This window comes from Lichenostomus cassidix, unplaced genomic scaffold, assembly GCF_008360975.1.
Source record: "Lichenostomus cassidix isolate B80296 unplaced genomic scaffold, HeHo_3.0 HiC_scaffold_44, whole genome shotgun sequence".
In the NCBI taxonomy this organism is placed as follows: domain Eukaryota; kingdom Metazoa; phylum Chordata; class Aves; order Passeriformes; family Meliphagidae; genus Lichenostomus; species Lichenostomus cassidix.
Window position 1 is genome coordinate 163131 of NW_028148053.1, and position 11879 is coordinate 175009.

General features: G+C 54.8%; 2 long non-coding RNA genes across 2 annotated transcripts in view; one reads left to right on the forward strand and one right to left on the reverse strand.

Annotated features, from left to right (window-relative positions):
• The window catches only part of LOC146420153 (uncharacterized), an 86951-nt gene that overhangs the window by 60408 nt on the left and 14664 nt on the right, over positions 1 to 11879 (reverse strand). The window lies entirely within an intron of this gene.
• On the forward strand, positions 8814 to 9810 carry LOC146420160 (uncharacterized). The gene is made up of 3 exons (XR_014849246.1): positions 8814 to 8963; positions 9201 to 9371; positions 9705 to 9810. It is a non-coding gene; the product is annotated as an uncharacterized LOC146420160 (long non-coding RNA).

The following is an 11879-nucleotide window of genomic DNA, read 5'->3' on the forward strand; positions in this document are numbered from 1 at the left end:
GTGCAAAACCACAGATGATCTTGCAGGGGCTCCTGTGGGCTGCCCAGGTACAACACGGCCTGGTGCAGGTGCCTGACCCTTTGGCTCAAGTCCTCTGCCAGCTGCAGAGAGAGAGTGCCAGGAGGGAGAGTTTGGTGTGGGCTCTGCCCCTTGGCCAGGCTCTCCCTGCAGCCAGCCCTGGCCTCCCCTGCTCGCACAGCCCAGAGGTGCGGCCAGCAGCCGCTGGCGCCGGGCTTTGGAGGGGGCAGAGGGCCGGGTGCTGCCCGGGGAGCCTCTGTGCCACCCCACTGCAGAGCCCAGCTGGGCTGGAGCTCCATGGGCACCCGGCTCGGGGCCAGAGCAGCCTGGAGAGGAGCCCACATGGCCTCTGGGTGCAGCAGTGGACAGGCCTTCATATGCCTCACTCTGCTCTTTTATTCACATCCCATGAGTTCCTCACCTGCATTCCCAACCATGTTCTTCACACAGCTTAAAGAAAGTGTCATAATCATAATTATTACTATGATCCCAATTATACTTTACAAAAGCAGTCAGAGAAAATCCAAGTCCTTTAAATATTTTATTTAAACAGTTACTTTCTAATCCACCCCTTAATCCCCTGCTGGATGCAGCAACTGATTTTATCCTCTCTACCTGATCATCCAATTCAGCATCACATTTGCAATGTGCACACAACAAGTGTTGTTGCTTCAAGGATCCACATACTCCATGTAACAGCAAAAGGTCTAATGCCAGTTTGTTCAGTAAGGTCATTTTAGTTGTGGCTCACAATTGTTCATTTATTTCAGTAAACCCCAACTGAGTTGCATTCACTGAAGTTCCCATTTGCAGTCCAATGGTGTGTGTTTGGTCTATTCCTAAAGGCAGATCTTTGAGGAGTAAAGATGGATTCTAAAATCCATCCCACAGCAATTCCCATGCTGGGATGTTTCCAAGGTTCATCCCCTTTAACCTTTCCCCACAGTTGGGTTCCCAGGGGTGACTCCTTCCACAAGGGATGTAACCTTAATACCCCAAGTGTCCATTGTGCTCTTGATTCCCCTAAGGGCAAATGTGTGCTCCAAATTCCATCACTTCCCACCCATCCTGTGTGAACTAATGATTTTACATGTTCTGCTGACAGTCTGTGTCTCTCCAAGCCACACTGTTTGTTAGGTGAGACCTAACAGGTGTCATTAAGAAAGGCAGAATAATTTCTACAAACACATCCCAGCCTTAGAGCCTGGGCCACAGCCATGAGCCACTGTACCTCAGGATTCCAAGTAGTTCAAGTGTCTATTCAAATGCAATTCCACTTTTCCTCTGTCCTGGGATCCTTTGGCCTTGACCTTATTAAATCAGGATATTTTATACCCACCTGGAAGGAGTCCTCTGGGAGGCCTGGGCTCCCTTCCCAGTCCAGACACCACTGAACTGGCTGGATATATTCCCATTGTCCTGTCTGAGGGCTGTTCCATACTTCTGGAATTTGACATCCCCAAGGGGTATCAGTGCAATCTGTCAGCCAATAGAAATTTCCTGAGGTGATTTCCACATCCAGTTTTGAGATATTCCAGTTCTCAACAATATCGTTCTGATGTCTAAGAATTCCTTTGGAAGGAATATTCTCCTTCCATCCCTTTCCATTTGCCCTGGGTGCTATTTCCTTCCCACATGTGTTCCCAGATTTTTGTCAAAGTGCTGACTAAAGCTCCCCATGGAATTGGATTTTCTGCAGAGAAAATGTGTTGGCAAACAAGCTGTTATAGTGGTTACATTCTGTAATCTGCCAAAATCTTGCATTAACTTTAAGAATAAATTCCTCTCCCCAGAGATTAATAACATAGTTTCTATATCTATTTCTAAAATAGTAGGAGATATATATATGTGTGGCTAGCACAGAGTTTTCCCATGAGAATCCTTTTCTTTCTCCTTCTTGTGTTTTATAAACAAAGATAAAGTTTGGATGTTATTAAAAACAGTTCAGGCCTGGCCAATCAGGCCTAGGGGGAGGCTTCGACCTGACAAATTTGGGTGACCTTTGAAAAGTCTATATAAGAGGGAATTAAATAATAAAATCTTCTTCTGGATGCCACATTTTGAACCTGGGTCTTCTTACTCTGCTAGCGGCTCAACAGCGACATATATGTGTATATATATATATATATATATAAAACCTCCAGGGTCTCAGTGAGTTTTCTCTCTGCTGTATTTAATGTGTGGTTGCTGGTTTTACCTGCGTGTGATGAACCCAGGGTTTGATTCCTTCCACCCTGAGGGCAGTGTAGGTTACCAGGAGGACTTGGAAAGCTCCTTTGCACTTTTCCTTCAAGGGTTCAGAGCTCCAACTCTTTACATACACAAAATCCCCAGGCTGGAATGGATCAACAGGGGCATCCACAGCAACTGGTACCAACAGGGTTATAAACTGCCCTTCCTAAAGAAATCAGGTAGATTTACATCTGTTTCTCCCTTTGAATGGATTTCTCCAGGAACTGATGGTGTTTGGTACAGCCAACCCTACAGCAATTCACTAGTTTTGTCCCTGGCTGAATTCTGACTCACAGAAGAGCCAGAGGAAGGGTCTGTGGCCATTTTAAATAGGTTTCTTAAAGTCCCCCAAAATGAGGCAAGGTGTCCACAAGGCACATTTTACTAATTTGTTGTTTCAAATTCTAAATCATCCTTTCCACTTTCCCACTCAGCTGTGGTCACCAAGGGCTGTGTCAGTCCCTTTTTATACCCGGGCTTTTGCTCAGCTGTTGCACCACATCTGCTATAAAATGGAGACTTCTCTCTGAAGACAACCCAAGTGGCCCCCAAATCTTGGTATGATTGATTAAGCTTAATTTTTACCACTTCCCTGGATTTTTTGGTATGACAGGGAAAGATCTCTGGCCATTCAGAAAATTTGTCCACCATTACCAAATGATACTGATTCCAAATTTGTCTGGGTAATTCAGAGAAATCCATTTCCAATAACTTCTAGATTAATTTCCCTGTTTAACTGTTCCAGGAAGTGGCCTTTTCCTATTTCTGGGATTGTTTTTAAATAAATGGAACAATTCACTGTTATTGATTTTGCAATTTCATTCTATCCCACAGCAAGTTCAGAATTTCAGACATTAGATATCATGGACTGAGTTCCCCAGTGGGTTTTGTTGTGGGCTTTTTCCTTTATTTCCCTCACTACAAAAGCTAAATCCCTCCATCCCTCTTCATTCTAAGTGGCTTTTAACATATTTGTGAAACATTGATTTGTACAGGGTTCCACTCCCCTCCCACTCGGTTTGAGGGGTCTCATCTCGTCTTTTAGCACCCCTTCTCCCCTTTCCTATCTACCAGCCCCCGCCCCCCTTCTCACCGCGCCCCCCCCGCTCACCCCGCGGCTGGGGGGACTCCCAGCGCCACCAGTGCCACCAGTAGGGCCCCAGCTGTCCCAACACGCTCTTCCCGTGCCCAGCGCCGGTTTTGCAGGTGCGCAGAGCCCCAAAGCAGCCCAAAGCGCTCTGCCCTGGGGGGTCCCCAAAGCGGCCCCGCCCCGCGCGGCACTGGCAGCACCAGTCCGGAGCAGTGCGCAGCGCGGGCGGGCGGCATCAGCCGTGCCGGGCAGGGCCGGGCAATGCCCGCGGGGCTCCCCCCGCACTCGGCCCCCGCTTGCCGGGAGAGCAAGGGGGGCCCGGCCTGGGCGCCCCCCACCTCCCCCCTCCCCAAATTCCGCTCCCGGGGGCGCTGGGGGCGAGGGGGGGCGCAGGTGGAGTGCAGAGGTGCCGGAGCCACGTGTCCCCCTGCTGCCAGTGCCACCCCCGAAGGATCAGGGGTACCCCAAAACTCCCTCACAGCTGCCGGATACCCCGCAAGCCCCTAAGGAGTTGGGTCCCCCGGCTTCATCACCCCCAACCTTCGGCTGCCTCATCCCGGGCCCCATTCCACTCCTCCCCCTCCCGCAGACTTCATCCCACTCCCCAATCCACATCCCATCCCATCCCATTTCTCCCTGCAGCCGCCACCAGGACCCCCGAAAAACTCACGTCTAGGTTACTCCCCAATATCCCCGCAAGGAGCATTTGCGACTCACATTTGGAGTCCTGCGAGATCCAAACATCCGCCCCCTCCCCCCACCCCCCCCAACGTTCACAAAAAAAACCAACCCTCCCAGGATTAACCAAAGTTATTTGGGTCTCGGATCTGGTGTCCTACAAGGTACAAAAGCCCCCCCTCCCAAAAAGAACCCCAGGCACCGCCCAAGATATTTGGGCCGAGCTCCCCCTGCCCGCTCACCTGCGGGATGCCCCGAGAAGGGCGATGCTCTCGGGCCGAGGGTTGCGGACAGAAAGAGCGATGGACACACGTGGTGACTGCTTCTTCTGCTTCTTCTGCTTCTCTTTCTGCTCCTCTGGCCCTCCTCTTCCTCCCGCTCCCCTCCTCCACCCCTCCTCCTCACCCGCTCTTCCTCCTCCTCTGTCTCTCCTCCTCCTCTCCTGCCTGCTCATCCTCTTCTTTTTATTTCTGATTCCCATCCCAGCTTTGTCTCACATCACCCTTGGTCCATCCCGTGCTCAGCAGAGCATCCTGTGCTCTGTCAGCACTCTCTGCTCCTTTGGGAAGGGTTTAGGATTTATGCCAGGCACGGACACTGAACCTCACCCCAAACTGCCCCGGTGCCATTGCTGTCCCCTGGGCGCTGGGCAGCTGCTGTCCCAGGGGAAGCAGGGACACAAACGGAGCCAAGTGCAGCCCAGCTGCCCACGCTGATCCAGACGAGCCCCAGGGACAAGGTCCTGCAGAGCCACACGGAGCCCTCGGCTCCTGGCTGGAAACGGCTTGTGTTGTGGCTGCCCCAGCGGCCAGAGCGAGTCCTGGAGCTCCCCCAGCTCCTGCAGCAGGACCCAGGTTCCACCTGCTCTGCCAGGCCCTGGCCAGGGGCCAGCAGATGCACTGGCTCCATGCAAAGGGGGAAGACAAGAAGAATGCATTGGATGCAGCCCCCAAGGACCTCGAGCAAATTGTTCAGGAACATCCAGACCTTGAGCTGACGTTTGTAAAGCTGCAGCTGGCAGAGTTCTGTGGTGCAGGAGACCCAGCATGGGAAGAGGAGACCTACAAGGAGCTGCAGGAGAAACACCCTGAGCCTCAAATGCTGCTGTGCTCTAAATTTCTGCTGGAGAAAGTTCTTCCTCTCTGGGAAGATATCCCGGGATGAGGCAAAAGCAAAGTTTGTGGCTGGTGACGTTTCCCGTGCAGAGAGAGCAGAGGAGCTGAAAGTGGAGGCTGGGAGCCTGGGAGGAGGGAGGGGTGAGCAAGGTGGTTTTTTAGGGTTTGTTTTAGATCTCCTTCTCATACTGTGATTTGCTTGGAATTCAATTCCCTTAATTTCCCTAACTTCTGTCAGCTGTGCCCATGACAGTGACCAGTGAGTGACTTCTCCCTGCCGTTATCCCAGCCCACGAGCCTTTCCTCCAGAGTTCTGTGTCCTGCAACTGTGAGGACAGTGACAGAGCGGCTTTGGTGGCACCTGGCACCCGGCCAGGGCCAGCGCAGCCCAATAATCCCTGCAATTCATTCCCTCCAGGAAAGGTTCGTGAAAAGAGCAAACAGGACTGTGGAGAAGATTCCTGGAAAACTGAAACAGCTTTCAAGAAGTGAAATGAAAATGTAAAGAAACAATCCATGATGTTTTCCTCTATTTATTTCTATGCTCCCCTTTTCCATGTTGCACTACTTCTCCATGCCATTAATTGCAAATGGATCTCACCTCGAAGATCTATGGCTTAGCAAGTTTTAGACTCCCTGAAATACCATGAGTTACACACAGTTTGTATTCCCTCGTTCTGTTTGGAAAGCAATGCAGGAGACATAAGTGCAGTGCTTGGGTTGGGAATGAATTCTAGAGACAGGGAATGTGCCCCGGTAGTGTTTGACCCTCAGCAGGGACAATGCACAACAGCAGCCAAGGGGATTGCTGTGCCACTGTGCAGCAGTCAAGGCTCTGGATGTGGGCTGAACACGGCAAAGTTCCCGTGTTTGGACAGACTCAGGGGCTGCCCCCGGGGGCGCGCGGGGCTCGGCCGTGGGGCGCGCAGGGGCGAGTGGGGAACGGACAAACGGCCACTCGGACAAACGGCCACTCGGACAAACGGCCCCGGAGCTTCAGTTGCAGCGGCGACAGCGGCGACAGCGGCAGCAGCAGCGACAGCAGAAGCGAAAGAAGAGATTCTACGGCCCTCTCCCTCCCTTTCTCCCGCTTGTCCTCTCCCTCTCCCCCTGTCCCGCAGCCTCTCCCGTTGTCCCTTTCCCTGCGTCCCCTCCTTTCGCGGTGCCCCTCTCCCCCTGCCATCTCGGGCCATGCCCCAGGCTCGCCCCCAGCCCCGGCCGGGGCTGCCCCCTCCCCGCGCCTGGGCGTCCCGCCGCGCTCTCGCCTCCGCCCGGCTCTCGCCATCGTGGCTGTGGCGCTGCTGGGCGGGCATCAGTGGCTGGGTCTGGGGCAGCATCGCCACCCTTTGGCTCCGCCTGTCCCGAGCCTGGCCCCGGCCCCGACGCAGGGTCCAGTCTCGACCCCGACCGCGGCCCCGGCCTCGACCCTGGCCCCAGCTTCGGCCCCAACCCCGACCCCAGCCCCAGCCCCGGCCTCGACCCTGGCCCCAGCCCCGACCCCGACCCCGACCCCAGCTCCGGCCCCGACCCCAGCTCCGGCCCCGACCCCAGCTCCGGCCCCGTTACCGGCTCCTCCCGGGGCCCGCGGAGGACACACGCGGCTCGGCCGCTCCCGCCGCCTCCGTTGCTCCTTCCCCGGCCCGAGCTCCGCCGCTCGGCAGTCCGGCCGCCGGCCCCGAGCCGCCCGTGCCCCGTTCAGAGGGGGATGCCCGGCCCGGGGCGGTGCACAGGCGGTCGGGGGCCGTGTCTGGCCCCGGGCCGAGCGCTGACGGCTGCGTGTCGCCCGCAGGGAAGGCGCAGGAGGCCCTGCAGGAGCGGTACCGGCTGGGTGAGCTGCTGGGGAAAGGAGGATTCGGCAGCGTGTACGCGGGGACGCGGCTGGCGGACGGCGCCCCGGTGAGTGGCAGGGCTGGCGGCGGGCGGAGGAGGAGGAGGAGGAGGAGGAGGGCAGAGGAGGGTGGGGCTCAGCAGGGCGAACTGAGCCCGCTGCTCTCTGTTTCTCGCAGGTTGCCATCAAATGTGTGTACCGGAACCGCATCCATTATTGGGGCGAGTTGGTGAGTGAGCGGGGCGAGCGGCAGAACCCGGGCCGTGCCGGGAGGGGATAAGCCGGGGCCCAGCAGGGTGGGAGCCGCCAGGACGCCTCGAGGGAGTTAGAGCGGGTGTGGGGTGAGCGGGGGACGCAGAGCATCCCGGGCTGGGTGAGGGGTCCCAGAGCCCTGGCATGGCCTCAGCCCTGCTGATGACATCGTGGTCCTCCTGCAGCCCAATGGCACCCGTGTGCCCCTGGAGATCGTGCTGCTGGACAAGGTGTCCACTGGGTTCCACGGTGTCGTCCAGCTCCTGGAATGGTTTGAGCTCCCCACCAGCTTCTTGTTGGTGATGGAGCGTCCGGAGCGCTGTCAGGACCTGCGTGATTTCATCCTGGCTCGCGGGTTCCTGCCGGAGGAGGAGGCTCGGCGGCTGTTCTGCCAGGTGCTGGAGGCAGTGCGGCACTGCACCAGCTGCGGGGTCCTCCATCGAGACATCAAACCTCACAACATCATCGTTGACCTGTGCACTGAACAGCTGAAACTGATCGACTTTGGTGTTGGCACCTTCCTGCAGGACACAGTCTACACGAAATTTGCAGGTGAGCCATCCCAGGGGTTGCTCCTGGGCACCTCATGGCCCAGCCTGGGTGTAGCACCAGGGATTCCCCCATTGGCTGCAGGTTATAGGATTGCTTCTTCAGCCAAGTTGCTTTTGGGTGGGAGGACCAGCTCTTGGCCCTGCCGAAAGCCTTCAGCATCCACTCTGCCCTGGGCTGGGGCTGGGGCAGGGGCAGCCAGCCTGACAAAAACCCCCATGGGGTAGCAGTGAGGGGAGTCAGACCCTGTGCCCTGGTTGGTTTGGTGTGCAGGCGAGGAAGGACTTAGACTGCTCCACTCCCCTTGTTTGCCTTGGCTTAGTAATGTTTTATGGGGGCAATACAGGCAGGGAGGAGAGTGGTTTTTCCCCACCACTGGGTGGGTTTTTCATTTACATGTCATGATTGGGCATTCCCAGGGCTTCTGCTGCCCACTTCCAGCCCCAGTGGCTTCTTTTCCAGCCCCAAGTTTGTACACCAGTCACAGGTGCTGGCGAGAGGGCAGCAGGTCACCCTGTGTGCCACTGGTGCAGCCCTTGCATGCCCAGGGATGCTGGGGTGAGGCTCTGGGAGCAGCAGCATCCCCTGATGAACTCCATCTGTATTCCATAGGAACCCTGTCCTACAGCCCACCAGAATGGACCCAGCTCAGATGCTACACCGGCGAGGCAGCAACAGTCTGGTCCCTGGGTATCCTGCTGTACCAGATGGTCTGCGGGAAGCACCCATTCAGGAGGGGCCGGAAGATCATCTGGGGGCAGATCTTGTTCCCACGACAGCTCTCTCAAGGTAAATCCTAATCTCTATGGCACAGGGAGAATACCAGTGTTGGGAGAGAGCAGCAGGCTCATGAGCATCCTGCTCTGGCAGCTGCTGAGGAGGTGGCACATGTCCTGCTCTCCTGCTCTCCTCCAAAACAGATAATCCCTGGGGAAGTTTAGGCACAGCTCTGAGCACACTCAGCATGGCCTGGGCATGGGAACGGGGAGGGAAAAGTGGACAGGAGCCTTCTCCAACTGATTGGCAGTTTCTGGTTTCTCTCCTCAGAGTGCCAAGATGTTATAAAGAGATGTTTGTCCATGCAACCCTTGGACAGGCCATCGTTGGAAGAACTCTTCAACGATCCGTGGATGCAGGGTGTTCGTCTGCCCTAGAAGATGGGAGAAATCCACGTGCACAGTTTGATCCAGGGGCCTGGCAGGTAACAGTTCCACACATTTCTTGGTAATTAGAAGCAAAGAAAACCAGACGTTTTTTGACCTGCTTGTAGCTCTGAGCAGGGATCATCAGAAGGGAACTCACAGCTCTTGTGCTGGAGCTGAGCTGGAGATGTGCTCTGGCAAGCACCGGTGGCCACCATCCACCCTGGTTTTGCTCGTCTGGTTCATTGTTGTCTGGGGCCCTGGGCAGAACACTGACAGCCTGCTCTGACCTGCAGGGAAGGAGAAGGAGCCCCTGGAGAAGCTGGACCAGATGGGCTGCAGCTGGAGACGTCAAGGACAACTTCAAGGATTAGCACCTCTTCCTCAACCTGGCCATCTGCAGCTGAAGGTGATTGACTTCGATTCTGGCACCTTCTGCAAAGACACACTCCAGACCTAATGTGCAGGTGAGTCCCCAGCCAGGGGATGCTCTGGGCATTGCACAGCCTGGCTGGGCACCAAAGTTCCCCTCTTTGCTAGGGTGGATGTAAAGAATTATTCCGTTGGTTGCTAAGCTGCTCTTTGGCTCTGGGCAGCTGCTGAGGAGGTGGATGTGCCATGGCTGGCTGGAGGCTGGGCACATGTCCTGCCCTCCTGCTCTCCTCCCAGAGGCAGCAATGATGGGGAAGTTTGGGCACAGCTCTGAGCTCAGGCAGCATGGCCTGGGCACTGCGGGCAGTTGGGACAAGGGGGACAGGAGCCTTCAGCTGATGGGCAGTTTCTGGTTTCTCTCCTTCCAGCCGAGCTCTGCGGATGCTGAGGCTGCTCTGGGCTCTGCCAGGGCTCTGCTGGGGCTCAGCCCTGGGCACGGCTGGGTCTGCTCTGCCCTCCCATTGCTCTGACAGCTCTGCATCAGACGAGCCTGTTCTGAGCACAGCGACAGAGCTTTGTGCTTGTGCAGGTGAGTGAGACTCTCCTGCAGGCCCAGAGATTGCAGTGAGGGATACACATCCAATTGGCAAGAACCCAAACACTCCACAGTCCCAGGATGTTTTGTCTGTCCCACCCTTCAATCCTTTTGGGTTGGAATTGTGCAATTGCACTTTCTTCCTCCTCTAGAATGCCACGAGTGAGCCAAACCTGGCGAGTGGGCTGTGTTCCTAAGGCAGTGCAGTCTGGAGTTGGTGAATGAAGAATTGCTCTTCTCCACTTCCAAACCAGAGCAAAAAGCTGTAAGTGGGACTTTGCATATTTATGAAACCACTGACAATTTCAGAGGGAATGTACAGCTCATTCACAGGGTGAGAAGGAAGGGCATCTTCTTAATGAGATGGGGATCAGCAGAATTTAGATTCCCAGTCCTGCCTGGAGCTGGAAGGGCAAAAAGCAATTTCTTATTGCTTCGACCAGAATTTAAAATAACGTAATATTAGAAACAAACCCCAAAATCTATTAAAAAAGGCTGCTGAGGGTCAGGAAGATAGATCCATGCTATCAGCACATTGACAAAGTAAATAACTGAGTTCTCTTTACAAAAGATCAGTTACCTCTTAATCCAAAGTTACAGAAGATTTTACCCTACACACCTGAGTATTGTTTTTATCTTTCATGTTTCATCTATATTTTTTTCTTTTCTTTACCCTCTTTTTTTCTTAAACCAGAGAACATGTCCTAAAAAAGAAATGCCCTTTGCTCCTGGCTCTCATGTGAAGCAGCTCCCTTCCCTCTGGCCCCTGGGGCTTGGGGCACTGTCAGCACCTGCTGCTTCAGCCACTGCTTCTGCTGGCATTGAGAGCAACAAGCAGATTGTGGCTGATCCCGAGGGAGCAGCAGCAGGGCCTGGAGCTGATTCCTGAGTCTGGGGCAGGGCTGGACAAATGACCCCACAGCAGCAGCAGCAGCAGCAGCAGCAGCAGGAAATGGAGGTGACTTTGAGCACAGCCCCTGCCACTCTTGCCTCCTGTTTGCAGTGGTGTCACAGCAGCCTGAGGCACCTGAGAGCCCTCAGTGCCAGCAGGGACTTGAGATGGCAGGCCCTGGGCTCCTGGAGGTTGTGCAAGGAACAGAGCTGGGCACTCCCTGTCCATATGGAGCTTGCAGATGGAAAAGGCTGCTGTGCCCAGGCAGCTCCAAGGGCAGAGAAATGAGGCTCTCGAGCACTTGATCTGGGCCAGTTCCACAGTCCTGGGCAGCAGCCAGCAAGCAGAGGGGGAACAGAGGGCACAGCAAGAGGGACAAAAGCAGTCAAGTGCAGAGACTGGAGAGAGCCACACCTGGCAGAAGGAACAGCTGCTTCCTTGCACTCTTGAAGAAAGCTCTTGGCTGTTTCAGAGCACTGAAAGGTGTGAAGGGCAGAGAGGAGGCAACACCAAACAATGCTCCTGTTTTCACACCCTCCCCTCTCAGTGTCCAGAAGGAATTGGATGAACTGTATTCTTCTCTCTGAGTCGTCTCCTTCAGCATGAGCAGCTTAGCACCAGGAGCTAAAGGGCCTGAAGCCTTAGGCCTCAAGAGCTGACCAAGAGGAAACTTTCTGAGCAAATTAATGCTGCTAACGTGGACCAAACAATGCAAAAGGTAGAATCCTGGAATTATAGAATCCTTTCTGTTGGAAAAGACCTCTGAGCTCATCAAGCTCAGCCATTCACCCAGCACTCTCAGCCCAGCACTAAACCACATCCCTGAAGTGCCAAGGCCTGAACAAGAGGCCTGACTGAGGCCTGGACAACAGGCCCTGAGCCAAAGGTGACCTCTCCATCAACCTTCCAACCAAAGGTTATCTTTGTATCCACTCATTACCAAAATATGCATGATCATTAGTATTGTGATAGATGTATCCACTCATTAGTGAATCATGTATTGACTTTTCTGTATTTAGAAGCTAAACAAGGCCATGAAATACAACATCTGGCCTGTTTGGGGCTGTATGGTCAAAGTCAAATCTCTTGGCTCCTCCTTGAGCCCTGGCCAGGCTT